Below are 19,893 nucleotides of genomic sequence, written 5' to 3'. Positions count from 1 at the left end.
ACCCGATTCATTCCCCTCATGATTGAAAAACCTCCGTAAGATCAGCTCCCAGCCTCTGACGCGCCAGGCGAAATCGTGAGCGAGTGTTCAGCCTGTAAACGTTTGCACCTTTTCCATTTTCAAATGTAGATGGTAGCATGCTGTCTGAAGCAGTCGTTTTAGCAGCTGACCTGTGGCTGACAAACTCTGCAGGAAGGCCTGATAACTTGCTGTCAAACGAAGATTGCATAAGCAACATGAGTCATTGAGCAAAACGTGCAGTTGACTTCTGAGCTGTTGCTGACACCAAAGCAACTGCGTCGTTTGGAAGCAGAAAGAACCTCACTGATAGATTACAATTCCAATGCCTTTCGCATAAGGTGCGTAGTAGTTAATCAGCAGCACATAACCCTGACTCCAATGGTCTGTGAGTATCCAGAAGAACAGTGAGCGATCGGTGAAGGTACGGTTCTCCAGACGAAATTTGTCAACGTGAGAAGCTGCAGCTGAGCTGGTGGCGTTGCGATTGAAATTGCATGCGTCGGGACATTGTGCTTCATTTTAGATATCAGAGCAAATGTTTAACTCGAGTATGCGCGTTCGGAAAAGTAAATGTTTTTTTTGTTGAAAAGCTTTGCAACGAAAGGAAATACTTCAGACTATCGTGCGATCGATGAGAAGCAGAAAATGCAGAGCAGCCGTGGTTGTGGGCACCGGCAATATAGGCATTTGCTCTCGCTGAGCTGCAAGCGTTGGTCGGTTAGCTCAGCTGGTTAGAGCGTGGTGCTAATAACGCCAAGGTCGTGGTTTCGATCCCCACACTGACCACATGCAGCGCTTGTGTGGTTGCTGTGTTCCCAAACGACGTGCTCCACCAAGCCGGAAGCGCCACCTTCGCAATAAAACATTTGACTCGGATAGAGGCACGACTTGATCGCCTGACTGGGTGGATGTGTCGGCCGCAAAACAACCAGTCTCAGTTGTTTTGGCCAACAAATGCAAAACATTGTGCAGTATTAGGCAGACCTGGCACAGTCTCGGAGGAGAACCAGAGTTCAGGCTTCAATTCGTTCGTGTTATTTTCCTGGATCTCTGTTAATACTCGTCACACGACTTCCAGAGGCAATTCGTTCGCTTGCTCACCTCTCATGCATCGACACTGGAGTTATCATATCACCAGCAATACCATAGAGCCATTAATAAAAGCAAATTACTGCGGATGCTGGAATCTGAAACCAAAAGAGAAAATGCTGGAAAATCTCAGCAGGTCTGGCACCATCTGCAAGGAGAGAAAAGAGCTGACGTTTCGAGTCTAACGGATTTAAGGTAAAGATAAAAACAAAGGGGGAGTATTATGGAGCTGTTTCTACCACGCTGAGAGGAGGTGAGTCAAGGCTCCAGATGCAAAGGTGATAATGACAGTGCATGGAGAGATTAAAGGGAGATTAAGAGGCGTGAATGACCCAGGCTGAAGCCAGCGCTATGTGACAAAATAAGTGAGGGATGGGTGAAGCAGAGACAAAATGGAAAACAGGGGAGAAGGGTAGCAAAGCGGGAAGAGGAGAGGAAAAAGGTATTGAGAGAGTGGGGAGCGAGAGAAAGAGAGACAGTCAAGAAATAAGAGGTACAGAAAAGTGGCAAAAAAACACAACTAAAAAAGATAAATAAAATAATTGAAATAAAATTACCTGAAGTTATTTGAATTCAACAACTTGAGACAATTTTACTTCGTTTTTTAATTTATCTTTTTTATCATTTCACCTGCACTATCATAGAGCCATTAGATGTGGACAGCACTGAAAACACAGTCTTCGGTCGCACTCGTCCATTCCGAACAGATATCCTCAACTCATCCAGTCGCGATTGCATGCACTTGACCCATTTCTCTCTCAACCCTTCCTATTCAAGTACACGTCCAGATTCCTTAACAGTATTGGAATTATACCATCCATCACCAGCTCGACTGGTAACTTATTCCAGAAACGCACCACCCTCTGCGTGCAGCCGTTGCCCCTCACTGCCTTTCGAATTCTCACCCTCCCACACCAGATTTATACCCTCTAGCTCTGAACTGCCCCACCTGAGCGAAAGGAACTTGTCTATTTACCCGATTCATTCCCCTCATGATTGAAAAACCTCCGTAAGATCAGCTCCCAGCCTCTGACGCGCCAGGCGAAATCGTGAGCGAGTGTTCAGCCTGTAAACGTTTGCACCTTTTCCATTTTCAAATGTAGATGGTAGCATGCTGTCTGAAGCAGTCGTTTTAGCAGCTGACCTGTGGCTGACAAACTCTGCAGGAAGGCCTGATAACTTGCTGTCAAACGAAGATTGCATAAGCAACATGAGTCATTGAGCAAAACGTGCAGTTGACTTCTGAGCTGTTGCTGACACCAAAGCAACTGCGTCGTTTGGAAGCAGAAAGAACCTCACTGATAGATTACAATTCCAATGCCTTTCGCATAAGGTGCGTAGTAGTTAATCAGCAGCACATAACCCTGACTCCAAAGGTCTGTGAGTATCCAGAAGAACAGTGAGCGATCGGTGAAGGTACGGTTCTCCAGACGAAATTTGTCAACGTGAGAAGCTGCAGCTGAGCTGGTGACGTTGCGATTGAAATTGCATGCGTCGGGACATTGTGCTTCATTTTAGATATCAGAGCAAATGTTTAACTCGAGTATGCGCGTTCGGAAAAGTAAATGTTTTTTTTTGTTGAAAAGCTTTGCAACGAAAGGAAATACTTCAGACTATCGTGCGATCGATGAGAAGCCGAAAATGCAGAGCAGCCGTGGTTGTGGGCACCGGCAATATAGGCATTTGCTCTCGCTGAGCTGCTAGCGTTGGTCGGTTAGCTCAGCTGGTTAGAGCGTGGTGCTAATAACGCCAAGGTCGTGGGTTCGATCCCCACACTGACCACATGCAGCGCTTGTGTGGTTGCTGTGTTTCCAAACGACGTGCTCCACCAAGCCGGAAGCGCCACCTTCGCAATAAAACATTTGACAGGGATAGAGGCGCGACTTGAACGCCTGTCTGGGTGGATGTGTCGGCCGCAAAACAACCAGTCTCAGTTGTTTTGGCCAACAAATGCAAAACATTGTGCAGTATTAGGCAGACCTGGCACAGTCTCGGAGGAGAACCAGAGTTCAGGCTTCAATTCGTTCGTGTTATTTTCCTGGATCTCTGTTAATACTCGTCACACGACTTCCAGAGGCAATTCGTTCGCTTGCTCACCTCTCATGCATCGACACTGGAGTTATCATATCACCAGCAATACCATAGAGCCATTAATAAAAGCAAATTACTGCGGATGCTGGAATCTGAAACCAAAAGAGAAAATGCTGGAAAATCTCAGCAGGTCTGGCACCATCTGCAAGGAGAGAAAAGAGCTGACGTTTCGAGTCTAACGGATTTAAGGTAAAGATAAAAACAAAGGGGGAGTATTATGGAGCTGTTTCTACCACGCTGAGAGGAGGTGAGTCAAGGCTCCAGATGCAAAGGTGATAATGACAGTGCATGGAGAGATTAAAGGGAGATTAAGAGGCGTGAATGACCCAGGCTGAAGCCAGCGCTATGTGACAAAATAAGTGAGGGATGGGTGAAGCAGAGACAAAATGGAAAACAGGGGAGAAGGGTAGCAAAGCGGGAAGAGGAGAGGAAAAAGGTATTGAGAGAGTGGGGAGCGAGAGAAAGAGAGACAGTCAAGAAATAAGAGGTACAGAACAGTGGCAAAAAAACACAACTAAAAAAGATAAATAAAATAATTGAAATAAAATTACCTGAAGTTATTTGAATTCAACAACTTGAGACAATTTTACTTCGTTTTTTTATTTATCTTTTTTATCATTTCACCTGCACTATCATAGAGCCATTAGATGTGGACAGCACTGAAAACACAGTCTTCGGTCGCACTCGTCCATTCCGAACAGATATCCTCAACTCATCCAGTCGCGATTGCATGCACTTGACCCATTTCTCTCTCAACCCTTCCTATTCAAGTACACGTCCAGATTCCTTAACAGTATTGGAATTATACCATCCATCACCAGCTCGACTGGTAACTTATTCCAGAAACGCACCACCCTCTGCGTGCAGCCGTTGCCCCTCACTGCCTTTCGAATTCTCACCCTCCCACACCAGATTTATACCCTCTAGCTCTGAACTGCCCCACCTGAGCGAAAGGAACTTGTCTATTTACCCGATTCATTCCCCTCATGATTGAAAAACCTCCGTAAGATCAGCTCCCAGCCTCTGACGCGCCAGGCGAAATCGTGAGCGAGTGTTCAGCCTGTAAACGTTTGCACCTTTTCCATTTTCAAATGTAGATGGTAGCATGCTGTCTGAAGCAGTCGTTTTAGCAGCTGACCTGTGGCTGACAAACTCTGCAGGAAGGCCTGATAACTTGCTGTCAAACGAAGATTGCATAAGCAACATGAGTCATTGAGCAAAACGTGCAGTTGACTTCTGAGCTGTTGCTGACACCAAAGCAACTGCGTCGTTTGGAAGCAGAAAGAACCTCACTGATAGATTACAATTCCAATGCCTTTCGCATAAGGTGCGTAGTAGTTAATCAGCAGCACATAACCCTGACTCCAAAGGTCTGTGAGTATCCAGAAGAACAGTGAGCGATCGGTGAAGGTACGGTTCTCCAGACGAAATTTGTCAACGTGAGAAGCTGCAGCTGAGCTGGTGGCGTTGCGATTGAAATTGCATGCGTCGGGACATTGTGCTTCATTTTAGATATCAGAGCAAATGTTTAACTCGAGTATGCGCGTTCGGAAAAGTAAATGTTTTTTTTTTGTTGAAAAGCTTTGCAACGAAAGGAAATACTTCAGACTATCGTGCGATCGATGAGAAGCAGAAAATGCAGAGCAGCCGTGGTTGTGGGCACCGGCAATATAGGCATTTGCTCTCGCTGAGCTGCCAGCGTTGGTCGGTTAGCTCAGCTGGTTAGAGCGTGGTGCTAATAACGCCAAGGTCGTGGGTTCGATCCCCACACTGACCACATGCAGCGCTTGTGTGGTTGCTGTGTTTCCAAACGACGTGCTCCACCAAGCCGGAAGCGCCACCTTCGCAATAAAACATTTGACAGGGATAGACGCACGACTTGATCGCCTGACTGGGTGGATGTGTCGGCCGCAAAACAACCAGTCTCAGTTGTTTTGGCCAACAAATGCAAAACATTGTGCAGTATTAGGCAGACCTGGCACAGTCTCGGAGGAGAACCAGAGTTCAGGCTTCAATTCGTTCGTGTTATTTTCCTGGATCTCTGTTAATACTCGTCACACGACTTCCAGAGGCAATTCGTTCGCTTGCTCACCTCTCATGCATCGACACTGGAGTTATCATATCACCAGCAATACCATAGAGCCATTAATAAGATCAAATTACTGCGGATGCTGGAATCTGAAACCAAAAGAGAAAATGCTGGAAAATCTCAGCAGGTCTGGCACCATCTGCAAGGAGAGAAAAGAGCTGACGTTCCGAGTCTAACGGATTTAAGGTAAAGATAAAAACAAAGGGGGAGTATTATGGAGCTGTTTCTACCACGCTGAGAGGAGGTGAGTCAAGGCTCCAGATGCAAAGGTGATAATGACAGTGCATGAAGAGATTAAAGGGAGATTAAGAGGCGTGAATGACCCAGGCTGAAGCCAGCGCTATGTGACAAAATAAGTGAGGGATGGGTGAAGCAGAGACAAAATGGAAAACAGGGGAGAAGGGTAGCAAAGCGGGAAGAGGAGAGGAAAAAGGTATTGAGAGAGTGGGGAGCGAGAGAAAGAGAGACAGTCAAGAAATAAGAGGTACAGAACAGTGGCAAAAAAACACAACTAAAAAAGATAAATAAAATAATTGAAATAAAATTACCTGAAGTTGTTTGAATTCAACAACTTCAGACAATTTTACTTCGTTTTTTTATTTATCTTTTTTATCATTTCACCTGCACTATCATAGAGCCATTAGATGTGGACAGCACTGAAAACACAGTCTTCGGTCGCACTCGTCCATTCCGAACAGATATCCTCAACTCATCCAGTCGCGATTGCATGCACTTGACCCATTTCTCTCTCAACCCTTCCTATTCAAGTACACGTCCAGATTCCTTAACAGTATTGGAATTATACCATCCATCACCAGCTCGACTGGTAACTTATTCCAGAAACGCACCACTCTCTGCGTGCAGCCGTTGCCCCTCACTGCCTTTCGAATTCTCACCCTCCCACACCAGATTTATACCCTCTAGTTCTGAACTGCCCCACCTGAGCGAAAGGAACTTGTCTATTTACCCGATTCATTCCCCTCATGATTGAAAAACCTCCGTAAGATCAGCTCCCAGCCTCTGACGCGCCAGGCGAAATCGTGAGCGAGTGTTCAGCCTGTAAACGTTTGCACCTTTTCCATTTTCAAACGTAGGGTGTAGCATGCTGTCTGAAGCAATCGTTTTAGCAGCTGACCTGTCGCTGACAAACTCTGCAGGAAGGCCTGATAACTTGCTGTCAAACGAAGATTGCATAAGCAACATGAGTCATTGAGCAAAACGTGCAGTTGACTTCTGAGCTGTTGCTGACACCAGAGCAACTGGGTCGTTCGGGAGCAGAAAGAACCTCACTGATAGATTACAATTCCAATGCATTTGGCATAAGGTTCGTAGCAGTTAATCAGCAGCACATAACCCTGACTCCAAAGGTCTGTGAGGATCCAGAAGAACAGTGAGCGATCGTTGAAGGTACGGTTCTCCAGACGAAATTTGTCAACGTGAGAAGCTGCAGCTGAGCTGGTGGCGTTGCGATTGAAATTGCATGCGTCCGGACATTGTGCTTATTTTTAGATATCAGAGCAAATGGTTAACTCGAGTATGCGCGTTCGGAAAAGTAAATGTTTTTTTTTGTTGAAAAGCTTTGCAACGAAAGGAAATACTTCAGACTATCGTGCGATCGATGAGAAGCAGAAAATGCAGAGCAGCCGTGGTTGTGGGCACCGGCAATATAGGCATTTGCTCTCGCTGAGCTGCCAGCGTTGGTCGGTTAGCTCAGCTGGTTGGAGCGTGGTGCTAATAACGCCAAGGTCGTGGGTTCGATCCCCACACTGACCACATGCAGCGCTTGTGCGGTTGCTGTGTTTCCAAACGACGTGCTCCACCAAGCCGGAAGCGCCACCTTCGCAATAAAACATTTGACAGCGATAGACGCACGACTTGATCGCCTGACTGGGTGGATGTGTCGGCAGCAAAACAACCAGTCTCAGTTGTTTTCGCCAACAAATGCAAAACATTGTGCAGTATGAGGCAGACCTGGCACAGTCTCGTAGGAGAACCAGAGTTCAGGCTTCAATTCGTTCGTGTTATTTTCCTGGATCTCTGTTAATACTCGTCACACGACTTCCAGAGGCAATTCGTTCGCTTGCTCACCTCTCATGCATCGACACTGGAGTTATCATATCACCAGCAATACCATAGAGCCATTAATAAAAGCAAATTACTGCGGATGCTGGAATCTGAAACCAAAAGAGAAAATGCTGGAAAATCTCAGCAGGTCTGGCACCATCTGCAAGGAGAGAAAAGAGCTGACGTTTCGAGTCTAACTGATTAAAGATAAAGATAAAAACAAAGGGAGAGTATTATGGAGCTGTTTCTACCACGCTGAGAGGAGGTGAGTCAAGGCTCCAGATGCAAAGGTGATAATGACAGTGCATGGAGAGATTAAAGGGAGATTAAGAGGCGTGAATGACCCAGGCTGAAGCCAGCGCTATGTGACAAAATAAGTGAGGGATGGGTGAAGCAGAGACAAAATGGAAAACAGGGGAGAAGGGTAGCAAAGCGGGAAGAGGAGAGGAAAAAGGTATTGAGAGAGTGGGGAGCGAGAGAAAGAGAGACAGTCAAGAAATAAGAGATACACAACAGTGGCAAAAAAACACAACTAAAAAAGATAAATAAAATAATTGAAATAAAATTACCTGAAGTTGTTTGAATTCAACAACTTCAGACAATTTTACTTCGTTTTTTTATTTATCTTTTTTATCATTTCACCTGCACTATCATAGAGCCATTAGATGTGGACAGCACTGAAAACACAGTCTTCGGTCGCACTCGTCCATTCCGAACAGATATCCTCAACTCATCCAGTCGCGATTGCATGCACTTGACCCATTTCTCTCTCAGCCCTTCCTATTCAAGTACACGTCCAGATTCCTTAACAGTATTGGAATTATACCATCCATCACCAGCTCGACTGGTAACTTATTCCAGAAACGCACCACCCTCTGCGTGCAGCCGTTGCCCCTCACTGCCTTTCGAATTCTCACCCTCCCACACCAGATTTATACCCTCTAGTTCTGAACTGCCCCACCTGAGCGAAAGGAACTTGTCTATTTACCCGATTCATTCCCCTCATGATTGAAAAACCTCCGTAAGATCAGCTCCCAGCCTCTGACGCGCCAGGCGAAATAGTGAGCGAGTGTTCAGCCTGTAAACGTTTGCACCTTTTCCATTTTCAAATGTAGGGTGTAGCATGCTGTCTGAAGCAGTCGTTTTAGCAGCTGACCTGTGGCTGACAAACTCTGCAGGAAGGCCTGATAACTTGCTGTCAAACGAAGATTGCATAAGCAACATGAGTCATTGAGCAAAACGTGCAGTTGACTTCTGAGCTGTTGCTGACACCAGAGCAACTGGGTCGTTCGGGAGCAGAAAGAACCTCACTGATAGATTACAATTCCAATGCATTTGGCATAAGGTTCGTAGCAGTTAATCAGCAGCACATAACCCTGACTCCAAAGGTCTGTGAGGATCCAGAAGAACAGTGAGCGATCGTTGAAGGTACGGTTCTCCAGACGAAATTTGTCAACGTGAGAAGCTGCAGCTGAGCTGGTGGCGTTGCGATTGAAATTGCATGCGTCCGGACATTGTGCTTATTTTTAGATATCAGAGCAAATGGTTAACTCGAGTATGCGCGTTCGGAAAAGTAAATGTTTTTTTTTGTTGAAAAGCTTTGCAACGAAAGGAAATACTTCAGACTATCGTGCGATCGATGAGAAGCAGAAAATGCAGAGCAGCCGTGGTTGTGGGCACCGGCAATATAGGCATTTGCTCTCGCCGAGCTACCAGCGTTGGTCGGTTAGCTCAGCTGGTTAGAGCGTGGTGCTAATAACGCCAAGGTCGTGGGTTCGATCCCCACACTGACCACATGCAGCGCTTGTGCGGTTGCTCTGTTTCCAAACGACGTGCTCCACCAAGCCGGAAGCGCCACCTTCGCAATAAAACATTTGACAGGGATAGACGCACGACTTGATCGCCTGACTGGGTGGATGTGTCGGCAGCAAAACAACCAGTCTCAGTTGTTTTCGCCAACAAATGCAAAACATTGTGCAGTATTAGGCAGACCTGGCACAGTCTCGGAGGAGAACCAGAGTTCAGGCTTCAATTCGTTCGTGTTATTTTCCTGGATCTCTGTTAATACTCGTCACACGACTTCCAGAGGCAATTCGTTCGCTTGCTCACCTCTCATGCATCGACACTGGAGTTATCATATCACCAGCAATACCATAGAGCCATTAATAAAAGCAAATTACTGCGGATGCTGGAATCTGAAACCAAAAGAGAAAATGCTGGAAAATCTCAGCAGGTCTGGCACCATCTGCAAGGAGAGAAAAGAGCTGACGTTTCGAGTCTAACTGATTAAAGATAAAGATAAAAACAAAGGGGGAGTATTATGGAGCTGTTTCTACCACGCTGAGAGGAGGTGAGTCAAGGCTCCAGATGCAAAGGTGATAATGACAGTGCATGGAGAGATTAAAGGGAGATTAAGAGGCGTGAATGACCCAGGCTGAAGACAGCGCTATGTGACAAAATAAGTGAGGGATGGGTGAAGCAGAGACAAAATGGAAAACAGGGGAGAAGGGTAGCAAAGCGGGAAGAGGAGAGGAAAAAGGTATTGAGAGAGTGGGGAGCGAGAGAAAGAGAGACAGTCAAGAAATAAGAGGTACAGAACAGTGGCAAAAAAACACAACTAAAAAAGATAAATAAAATAATTGAAATAAAATTACCTGAAGTTGTTTGAATTCAACAACTTCAGACAATTTTACTTCGTTTTTTTATTTATCTTTTTTATCATTTCACCTGCACTATCATAGAGCCATTAGATGTGGACAGCACTGAAAACACAGTCTTCGGTCGCACTCGTCCATTCCGAACAGATATCCTCAACTCATCCAGTCGCGATTGCATGCACTTGACCCATTTCTCTCTCAACCCTTCCTATTCAAGTACACGTCCAGATTCCTTAACAGTATTGGAATTATACCATCCATCACCAGCTCGACTGGTAACTTATTCCAGAAACGCACCACCCTCTGCGTGCAGCCGTTGCCCCTCACTGCCTTTCGAATTCTCACCCTCCCACACCAGATTTATACCCTCTAGTTCTGAACTGCCCCACCTGAGCGAAAGGAACTTGTCTATTTACCCGATTCATTCCCCTCATGATTGAAAAACCTCCGTAAGATCAGCTCCCAGCCTCTGACGCGCCAGGCGAAATCGTGAGCGAGTGTTCAGCCTGTAAACGTTTGCACCTTTTCCATTTTCAAATGTAGGGTGTAGCATGCTGTCTGAAGCAGTCGTTTTAGCAGCTGACCTGTGGCTGACAAACTCTGCAGGAAGGCCTGATAACTTGCTGTCAAACGAAGATTGCATAAGCAACATGAGTCATTGAGCAAAACGTGCAGTTGACTTCTGAGCTGTTGCTGACACCAGAGCAACTGGGTCGTTCGGGAGCAGAAAGAACCTCACTGATAGATTACAATTCCAATGCATTTGGCATAAGGTTCGTAGCAGTTAATCAGCAGCACATAACCCTGACTCCAAAGGTCTGTGAGGATCCAGAAGAACAGTGAGCGATCGGTGAAGGTACGGTTCTCCAGACGAAATTTGTCAACGTGAGAAGCTGCAGCTGAGCTGGTGGCGTTGCGATTGAAATTGCATGCGTCCGGACATTGTGCTTATTTTTAGATATCAGAGCAAATGGTTAACTCGAGTATGCGCGTTCGGAAAAGTAAATGTTTTTTTTTGTTGAAAAGCTTTGCAACGAAAGGAAATACTTCAGACTATCGTGCGATCGATGAGAAGCAGAAAATGCAGAGCAGCCGTGGTTGTGGGCACCGGCAATATAGGCATTTCCTCTCGCTGTACTGCCGGCGTTGGTCGGTTAGCTCAGCTGGTTAGAGCGTGGTGCTAATAACGCCAAGGTCGTGGGTTCGATCCCCACACTGACCACATGCAGCGCTTGTGCGGTTGCTCTGTTTCCAAACGACGTGCTCCACCAAGCCGGAAGCGCCACCTTCGCAATAAAACATTTGACAGGGATAGACGCACGACTTGATCGCCTGACTGGGTGGATGTGTCGGCAGCAAAACAACCAGTCTCAGTTGTTTTCGCCAACAAATGCAAAACATTGTGCAGTATTAGGCAGACCTGGCACAGTCTCGGAGGAGAACCAGAGTTCAGGCTTCAATTCGTTCGTGTTATTTTCCTGGATCTCTGTTAATACTCGTCACACGACTTCCAGAGGCAATTCGTTCGCTTGCTCACCTCTCATGCATCGACACTGGAGTTATCATATCACCAGAAATACCATAGAGCCATTAATAAAAGCAAATTACTGCGGATGCTGGAATCTGAAACCAAAAGAGAAAATGCTGGAAAATCTCAGCAGGTCTGGCACCATCTGCAAGGAGAGAAAAGAGCTGACGTTTCGAGTCTAACTGATTAAAGATAAAGATAAAAACAAAGGGGGAGTATTATGGAGCTGTTTCTACCACGCTGAGAGGAGGTGAGTCAAGGCTCCAGATGCAAAGGTGATAATGACAGTGCATGGAGAGATTAAAGGGAGATTAAGAGGCGTGAATGACCCAGGCTGAAGCCAGCGCTATGTGACAAAATAAGTGAGGGATGGGTGAAGCAGAGACAAAATGGAAAACAGGGGAGAAGGGTAGCAAAGCGGGAAGAGGAGAGGAAAAAGGTATTGAGAGAGTGGGGAGCGAGAGAAAGAGAGACAGTCAAGAAATAAGAGGTACAGAACAGTGGCAAAAAAAACACAACTAAAAAAGATAAATAAAATAATTGAAATAAAATTACCTGAAGTTGTTTGAATTCAACAACTTCAGACAATTTTACTTCGTTTTTTTATTTATCTTTTTTATCATTTCACCTGCACTATCATAGAGCCATTAGATGTGGACAGCACTGAAAACACAGTCTTCGGTCGCACTCGTCCATTCCGAACAGATATCCTCAACTCATCCAGTCGCGATTGCATGCACTTGACCCATTTCTCTCTCAACCCTTCCTATTCAAGTAGACGTCCAGATTCCTTAACAGTATTGGAATTATACCATCTATCACCAGCTCGACTGGTAACTTATTCCAGAAACGCACCACCCTCTGCGTGCAGCCGTTGCCCCTCACTGCCTTTCGAATTCTCACCCTCCCACACCAGATTTATACCCTCTAGTTCTGAACTGCCCCACCTGAGCGAAAGGAACTTGTCTATTTACCCGATTCATTTCCCTCATGATTGAAAAACCTCCGTAAGATCAGCTCCCAGCCTCTGACGCGCCAGGCGAAATAGTGAGCGAGTGTTCAGCCTGTAAACGTTTGCACCTTTTCCATTTTCAAATGTAGATGGTAGCATGCTGTCTGAAGCAGTCGTTTTAGCAGCTGACCTGTGGCTGACAAACTCTGCAGGAAGGCCTGATAACTTGCTGTCAAACGAAGATTGCATAAGCAACATGAGTCATTGAGCACAACGTGCAGTTGACTTCTGAGCTGTTGCTGACACCAAAGCAACTGCGTCGTTTGGAAGCAGAAAGAACCTCACTGATAGATTACAATTCCAATGCCTTTCGCATAAGGTGCGTAGTAGTTAATCAGCAGCACATAACCCTGACTCCAAAGGTCTGTGAGTATCCAGAAGAACAGTGAGCGATCGTTGAAGGTACGGTTCTCCAGACGAAATTTGTCAACGTGAGAAGCTGCAGCTGAGCTGGTGGCGTTGCGATTGAAATTGCATGCGTCGGGACATTGTGCTTCATTTTAGATATCAGAGCAAATGTTTAACTCGAGTATGCGCGTTCGGAAAAGTAAATGTTTTTTTTGTTGAAAAGCTTTGCAACGAAAGGAAATACTTCAGACTATCGTGCGATCGATGAGAAGCAGAAAATGCAGAGCAGCCGTGGTTGTGGGCACCGGCAATATAGGCATTTGCTCTCGCTGAGCTGCCAGCGTTGGTCGGTTAGCTCAGCTGGTTTGAGCGTGGTGCTAATAACGCCACGGTCGTGGGTTCGATCCCCACACTGACCACATGCAGCGCTTCCGTGGTTGCTGTGTTTCCAAACGACGTGTTCCACCAAGCCGGAAGCGCCACCTTCGCAATAAAACATTTGACAGGGATAGACGCACGACTTGATCGCCTGACTGGGTGGATGTGTCGGCCGCAAAACAACCAGTCTCAGTTGTTTTGGCCAACAAATGCAAAACATTGTGCAGTATTAGGCAGACCTGGCACAGTCTCGGAGGAGAACCAGAGTTCAGGCTTCAATTCGTTCGTGTTATTTTCCTGGATCTCTGTTAATACTCGTCACACGACTTCCAGAGGCAATTCGTTCGCTTGCTCACCTCTCATGCATCGACACTGGAGTTATCATATCACCAGCAATACCATAGAACCATTAATAAAAGCAAATTACTGCGGATGCTGGGATCTGAAACCAAAAGAGAAAATGCTGGAAAATCTCAGCAGGTCTGGCACCATCTGCAAGGAGAGAAAAGAGCTGACGTTTCGAGTCTAACGGATTTAAGGTAAAGATAAAAACAAAGGGGGAGTATTATGGAGCTGTTTCTACCACGCTGAGAGGAGGTGAGTCAAGGCTCCAGATGCAAAGGTGATAATGACAGTGCATGGAGAGATTAAAGGGAGATTAAGAGGCGTGAATGACCCAGGCTGAAGCCAGCGCTATGTGACAAAATAAGTGAGGGATGGGTGAAGCAGAGACAAAATGGAAAACAGGGGAGAAGGGTAGCAAAGCGGGAAGAGGAGAGGAAAAAGGTATTGAGAGAGTGGGGAGCGAGAGAAAGAGAGACAGTCAAGAAATAAGAGGTACAGAACAGTGGCAAAAAAACACAACTAAAAAAGATAAATAAAATAATTGAAATAAAATTACCTGAAGTTGTTTGAATTCAACAACTTCAGACAATTTTACTTCGTTTTTTTATTTATCTTTTTTATCATTTCACCTGCACTATCATAGAGCCATTAGATGTGGACAGCACTGAAAACACAGTCTTCGGTCGCACTCGTCCATTCCGAACAGATATCCTCAACTCATCCAGTCGCGATTGCATGCACTTGACCCATTTCTCTCTCAACCCTTCCTATTCAAGTACACGTCCAGATTCCTTAACAGTATTGGAATTATACCATCCATCACCAGCTCGACTGGTAACTTATTCCAGAAACGCACCACCCTCTGCGTGCAGCCGTTGCCCCTCACTGCCTTTCGAATTCTCACCCTCCCACACCAGATTTATACCCTCTAGTTCTGAACTGCCCCACCTGAGCGAAAGGAACTTGTCTATTTACCCGATTCATTCCCCTCATGATTGAAAAACCTCCGTAAGATCAGCTCCCAGCCTCTGACGCGCCAGGCGAAATCGTGAGCGAGTGTTCAGCCTGTAAACGTTTGCACCTTTTCCATTTTCAAATGTAGGGTGTAGCATGCTGTCTGAAGCAGTCGTTTTAGCAGCTGACCTGTGGCTGACAAACTCTGCAGGAAGGCCTGATAACTTGCTGTCAAACGAAGATTGCATAAGCAACATGAGTCATTGAGCAAAACGTGCAGTTGACTTCTGAGCTGTTGCTGACACCAGAGCAACTGGGTCGTTCGGGAGCAGAAAGAACCTCACTGATAGATTACAATTCCAATGCATTTGGCATAAGGTTCGTAGCAGTTAATCAGCAGCACATAACCCTGACTCCAAAGGTCTGTGAGGATCCAGAAGAACAGTGAGCGATCGGTGAAGGTACGGTTCTCCAGACGAAATTTGTCAACGTGAGAAGCTGCAGCTGAGCTGGTGGCGTTGCGATTGAAATTGCATGCGTCCGGACATTGTGCTTATTTTTAGATATCAGAGCAAATGGTTAACTCGAGTATGCGCGTTCGGAAAAGTAAATGTTTTTTTTTGTTGAAAAGCTTTGCAACGAAAGGAAATACTTCAGACTATCGTGCGATCGATGAGAAGCAGAAAATGCAGAGCAGCCGTGGTTGTGGGCACCGGCAATATAGGCATTTCCTCTCGCTGTACCGCCGGCGTTGGTCGGTTAGCTCAGCTGGTTAGAGCGTGGTGCTAATAACGCCAAGGTCGTGGGTTCGATCCCCACACTGACCACATGCAGCGCTTGTGCGGTTGCTCTGTTTCCAAACGACGTGCTCCACCAAGCCGGAAGCGCCACCTTCGCAATAAAACATTTGACAGGGATAGACGCACGACTTGATCGCCTGACTGGGTGGATGTGTCGGCAGCAAAACAACCAGTCTCAGTTGTTTTCGCCAACAAATGCAAAACATTGTGCAGTATTAGGCAGACCTGGCACAGTCTCGGAGGAGAACCAGAGTTCAGGCTTCAATTCGTTCGTGTTATTTTCCTGGATCTCTGTTAATACTCGTCACACGACTTCCAGAGGCAATTCGTTCGCTTGCTCACCTCTCATGCATCGACACTGGAGTTATCATATCACCAGAAATACCATAGAGCCATTAATAAAAGCAAATTACTGCGGATGCTGGAATCTGAAACCAAAAGAGAAAATGCTGGAAAATCTCAGCAGGTCTGGCACCATCTGCAAGGAGAGAAAAGAGCTGACGTTTCGAGTCTAACTGATTAAAGATAAAGATAAAAACAAAGGGGGAGTATTATGGAGCTGTTTCTACCACGCTGAGAGGAGGTGAGTCAAGGCTCCAGATGCAAAGGTGATAATGACAGTGCATGGAGAGATTAAAGGGAGATTAAGAGGCGTGAATGACCCAGGCTGAAGCCAGCGCTATGTGACAAAATAAGTGAGGGATGGGTGAAGCAGAGACAAAATGGAAAACAGGGGAGAAGGGTAGCAAAGCGGGAAGAGGAGAGGAAAAAGGTATTGAGAGAGTGGGGAGCGAGAGAAAGAGAGACAGTCAAGAAATAAGAGGTACAGAACAGTGGCAAAAAAAACACAACTAAAAAAGATAAATAAAATAATTGAAATAAAATTACCTGAAGTTGTTTGAATTCAACAACTTCAGACAATTTTACTTCGTTTTTTTATTTATCTTTTTTATCATTTCACCTGCACTATCATAGAGCCATTAGATGTGGACAGCACTGAAAACACAGTCTTCGGTCGCACTCGTCCATTCCGAACAGATATCCTCAACTCATCCAGTCGCGATTGCATGCACTTGACCCATTTCTCTCTCAACCCTTCCTATTCAAGTAGACGTCCAGATTCCTTAACAGTATTGGAATTATACCATCTATCACCAGCTCGACTGGTAACTTATTCCAGAAACGCACCACCCTCTGCGTGCAGCCGTTGCCCCTCACTGCCTTTCGAATTCTCACCCTCCCACACCAGATTTATACCCTCTAGTTCTGAACTGCCCCACCTGAGCGAAAGGAACTTGTCTATTTACCCGATTCATTTCCCTCATGATTGAAAAACCTCCGTAAGATCAGCTCCCAGCCTCTGACGCGCCAGGCGAAATAGTGAGCGAGTGTTCAGCCTGTAAACGTTTGCACCTTTTCCATTTTCAAATGTAGATGGTAGCATGCTGTCTGAAGCAGTCGTTTTAGCAGCTGACCTGTGGCTGACAAACTCTGCAGGAAGGCCTGATAACTTGCTGTCAAACGAAGATTGCATAAGCAACATGAGTCATTGAGCACAACGTGCAGTTGACTTCTGAGCTGTTGCTGACACCAAAGCAACTGCGTCGTTTGGAAGCAGAAAGAACCTCACTGATAGATTACAATTCCAATGCCTTTCGCATAAGGTGCGTAGTAGTTAATCAGCAGCACATAACCCTGACTCCAAAGGTCTGTGAGTATCCAGAAGAACAGTGAGCGATCGTTGAAGGTACGGTTCTCCAGACGAAATTTGTCAACGTGAGAAGCTGCAGCTGAGCTGGTGGCGTTGCGATTGAAATTGCATGCGTCGGGACATTGTGCTTCATTTTAGATATCAGAGCAAATGTTTAACTCGAGTATGCGCGTTCGGAAAAGTAAATGTTTTTTTTGTTGAAAAGCTTTGCAACGAAAGGAAATACTTCAGACTATCGTGCGATCGATGAGAAGCAGAAAATGCAGAGCAGCCGTGGTTGTGGGCACCGGCAATATAGGCATTTGCTCTCGCTGAGCTGCCAGCGTTGGTCGGTTAGCTCAGCTGGTTTGAGCGTGGTGCTAATAACGCCACGGTCGTGGGTTCGATCCCCACACTGACCACATGCAGCGCTTCCGTGGTTGCTGTGTTTCCAAACGACGTGTTCCACCAAGCCGGAAGCGCCACCTTCGCAATAAAACATTTGACAGGGATAGACGCACGACTTGATCGCCTGACTGGGTGGATGTGTCGGCCGCAAAACAACCAGTCTCAGTTGTTTTGGCCAACAAATGCAAAACATTGTGCAGTATTAGGCAGACCTGGCACAGTCTCGGAGGAGAACCAGAGTTCAGGCTTCAATTCGTTCGTGTTATTTTCCTGGATCTCTGTTAATACTCGTCACACGACTTCCAGAGGCAATTCGTTCGCTTGCTCACCTCTCATGCATCGACACTGGAGTTATCATATCACCAGCAATACCATAGAACCATTAATAAAAGCAAATTACTGCGGATGCTGGGATCTGAAACCAAAAGAGAAAATGCTGGAAAATCTCAGCAGGTCTGGCACCATCTGCAAGGAGAGAAAAGAGCTGACGTTTCGAGTCTAACGGATTTAAGGTAAAGATAAAAACAAAGGGGGAGTATTATGGAGCTGTTTCTACCACGCTGAGAGGAGGTGAGTCAAGGCTCCAGATGCAAAGGTGATAATGACAGTGCATGGAGAGATTAAAGGGAGATTAAGAGGCGTGAATGACCCAGGCTGAAGCCAGCGCTATGTGACAAAATAAGTGAGGGATGGGTGAAGCAGAGACAAAATGGAAAACAGGGGAGAAGGGTAGCAAAGCGGGAAGAGGAGAGGAAAAAGGTATTGAGAGAGTGGGGAGCGAGAGAAAGAGAGACAGTCAAGAAATAAGAGGTACAGAACAGTGGCAAAAAAACACAACTAAAAAAGATAAATAAAATAATTGAAATAAAATTACCTGAAGTTATTTGAATTCAACAACTTCAGACAATTTTACTTCGTTTTTTTATTTATCTTTTTTATCATTTCACCTGCACTATCATAGAGCCATTAGATGTGGACAGCACTGAAAACACAGTCTTCGGTCGCACTCGTCCATTCCGAACAGATATCCTCAACTCATCCAGTCGCGATTGCATGCACTTGACCCATTTCTCTCTCAACCCTTCCTATTCAAGTACACGTCCAGATTCCTTAACAGTATTGGAATTATACCATCCATCACCAGCTCGACTGGTAACTTATTCCAGAAACGCACCACCCTCTGCGTGCAGCCGTTGCCCCTCACTGCCTTTCGAATTCTCACCCTCCCACACCAGATTTATACCCTCTAGTTCTGAACTGCCCCACCTGAGCGAAAGGAACTTGTCTATTTACCCGATTCATTCCCCTCATGATTGAAAAACCTCCGTAAGATCAGCTCCCAGCCTCTGACGCGCCAGGCGAAATCGTGAGCGAGTGTTCAGCCTGTAAACGTTTGCACCTTTTCCATTTTCAAATGTAGATGGTAGCATGCTGTCTGAAGCAGTCGTTTTAGCAGCTGACCTGTGGCTGACAAACTCTGCAGGAAGGCCTGATAACTTGCTGTCAAACGAAGATTGCATAAGCAACATGAGTCATTGAGCAAAACGTGCAGTTGACTTCTGAGCTGTTGCTGACACCAAAGCAACTGCGTCGTTTGGAAGCAGAAAGAACCTCACTGATAGATTACAATTCCAATGCCTTTCGCATAAGGTGCGTAGCAGTTAATCAGCAGCACATAACCCTGACTCCAAAGGTCTGTGAGTATCCAGAAGAACAGTGAGCGATCGGTGAAGGTACGGTTCTCCAGACGAAATTTGTCAACGTGAGAAGCTGCAGCTGAGCTGGTGGCGTTGCGATTGAAATTGCATGCGTCGGGACATTGTGCTTCATTTTAGATATCAGAGCAAATGTTTAACTCGAGTATGCGCGTTCGGAAAAGTAAATGTTTTTTTTGTTGAAAAGCTTTGCAACGAAAGGAAATACTTCAGACTATCGTGCGATCGATGAGAAGCAGAAAATGCAGAGCAGCCGTGGTTGTGGGCACCGGCAATATAGGCATTTGCTCTCGCTGAGCTGCCAGCGTTGGTCGGTTAGCTCAGCTGGTTAGAGCGTGGTGCTAATAACGCCAAGGTCGTGGGTTCGATCCCCACACTGACCACATGCAGCGCTTGTGCGGTTGCTGTGTTTCCAAACGACGTGCTCCACCAAGCCGGAAGCGCCACCTTCGCAATAAAACATTTGACGGGGATAGAAGCAGGACTTGATCGCCTGACTGGGTGGATGTGTCGGCAGCAAAACAACCAGTCTCAGTTGTTTTCGCCAACAAATGCAAAACATTGTGCCGTTTTCGGCAGACCTGGCACAGTCTCGGAGGAGAACCAGAGTTCAGGCTTCAATTCGTTCGTGTTATTTTCCTGGATCTCTGTTAATACTCGTCACACGACTTCCAGAGGCAATTCGTTCGCTTGCTCACCTCTCA

At 46.0% G+C, this 19,893-nt stretch overlaps 10 non-coding genes across 10 annotated transcripts; all 10 read left to right on the top strand.

Moving 5' to 3' along the window:
• The first annotated feature begins 733 nt into the window (after positions 1–733).
• trnai-aau (transfer RNA isoleucine (anticodon AAU)) lies at positions 734–807 on the top strand. Its single transcript has one exon. It is a non-coding gene; the product is annotated as a tRNA-Ile (tRNA).
• Positions 808–2,818: 2,011 nt separating this feature from the next.
• trnai-aau (transfer RNA isoleucine (anticodon AAU)) lies at positions 2,819–2,892 on the top strand. The gene has a single exon. It is a non-coding gene; the product is annotated as a tRNA-Ile (tRNA).
• A 2,012-nt stretch (positions 2,893–4,904) lies between these two features.
• trnai-aau (transfer RNA isoleucine (anticodon AAU)) lies at positions 4,905–4,978 on the top strand. Its single transcript has one exon. It is a non-coding gene; the product is annotated as a tRNA-Ile (tRNA).
• Positions 4,979–6,989: 2,011 nt separating this feature from the next.
• Positions 6,990–7,063, top strand: trnai-aau (transfer RNA isoleucine (anticodon AAU)). The gene has a single exon. It is a non-coding gene; the product is annotated as a tRNA-Ile (tRNA).
• A 2,011-nt stretch (positions 7,064–9,074) lies between these two features.
• On the top strand, positions 9,075–9,148 carry trnai-aau (transfer RNA isoleucine (anticodon AAU)). The gene has a single exon. It is a non-coding gene; the product is annotated as a tRNA-Ile (tRNA).
• A 2,011-nt stretch (positions 9,149–11,159) lies between these two features.
• On the top strand, positions 11,160–11,233 carry trnai-aau (transfer RNA isoleucine (anticodon AAU)). Its single transcript has one exon. It is a non-coding gene; the product is annotated as a tRNA-Ile (tRNA).
• Positions 11,234–13,244: 2,011 nt separating this feature from the next.
• Positions 13,245–13,318, top strand: trnai-aau (transfer RNA isoleucine (anticodon AAU)). Its single transcript has one exon. It is a non-coding gene; the product is annotated as a tRNA-Ile (tRNA).
• Positions 13,319–15,329: 2,011 nt separating this feature from the next.
• Positions 15,330–15,403, top strand: trnai-aau (transfer RNA isoleucine (anticodon AAU)). The gene has a single exon. It is a non-coding gene; the product is annotated as a tRNA-Ile (tRNA).
• A 2,011-nt stretch (positions 15,404–17,414) lies between these two features.
• Positions 17,415–17,488, top strand: trnai-aau (transfer RNA isoleucine (anticodon AAU)). Its single transcript has one exon. It is a non-coding gene; the product is annotated as a tRNA-Ile (tRNA).
• Positions 17,489–19,498: 2,010 nt separating this feature from the next.
• trnai-aau (transfer RNA isoleucine (anticodon AAU)) lies at positions 19,499–19,572 on the top strand. The gene has a single exon. It is a non-coding gene; the product is annotated as a tRNA-Ile (tRNA).
• The last annotated feature ends 321 nt before the right edge of the window (positions 19,573–19,893 follow it).

Source organism: Chiloscyllium punctatum, chromosome 17, assembly GCF_047496795.1.
Source record: "Chiloscyllium punctatum isolate Juve2018m chromosome 17, sChiPun1.3, whole genome shotgun sequence".
Classification (NCBI taxonomy): domain Eukaryota; kingdom Metazoa; phylum Chordata; class Chondrichthyes; order Orectolobiformes; family Hemiscylliidae; genus Chiloscyllium; species Chiloscyllium punctatum.
This window is presented reverse-complemented; position numbering and strand designations above follow the sequence as displayed.